The following is a 480-nucleotide window of genomic DNA, read 5'->3' on the forward strand; positions in this document are numbered from 1 at the left end:
CTGAAATCAATTGTTTAAAGAGCTGAAGGATGAGAAAATATGGATGAAGTTCTTTGTTGAAATCGTTAACACAAAGATGCCATAGCAATAGTGAACTATATTAAACGGCGTGCCAAGAACAGCTGTTGTTTCATACAGCTGTGCAAAGACCTGGGATTAGATCATGTCCAGTTGCTGTGTCGTTCAGAGGTTTGCTTGGCTTTCAAGGGGAAAAGTAATGTCATGGTTTTATGAGCTTAAACACGAAATCGCTGCCTTCCTCTCACACAATCACTCCCTGTATATTGAGATGCTCAGTGATAAACTCTGGCTCGTGCTTGTGGTGTGTCTTGCTGATGTGATCGAGCACCTCAACACTTTAAATGTGTCTATGCAAGGGATAGGACACAACATCTTTGAACAGACTGACAAAGTACTGCCTTCAAAAAGACGTTGAGGTTGTGAATAAATGACGTGACTAAAGACAGACTTGAAATGTTT

Source organism: Monopterus albus, unplaced genomic scaffold, assembly GCF_001952655.1.
Source record: "Monopterus albus unplaced genomic scaffold, M_albus_1.0 scaffold41.1, whole genome shotgun sequence".
Lineage (NCBI taxonomy): Eukaryota > Metazoa > Chordata > Actinopteri > Synbranchiformes > Synbranchidae > Monopterus > Monopterus albus.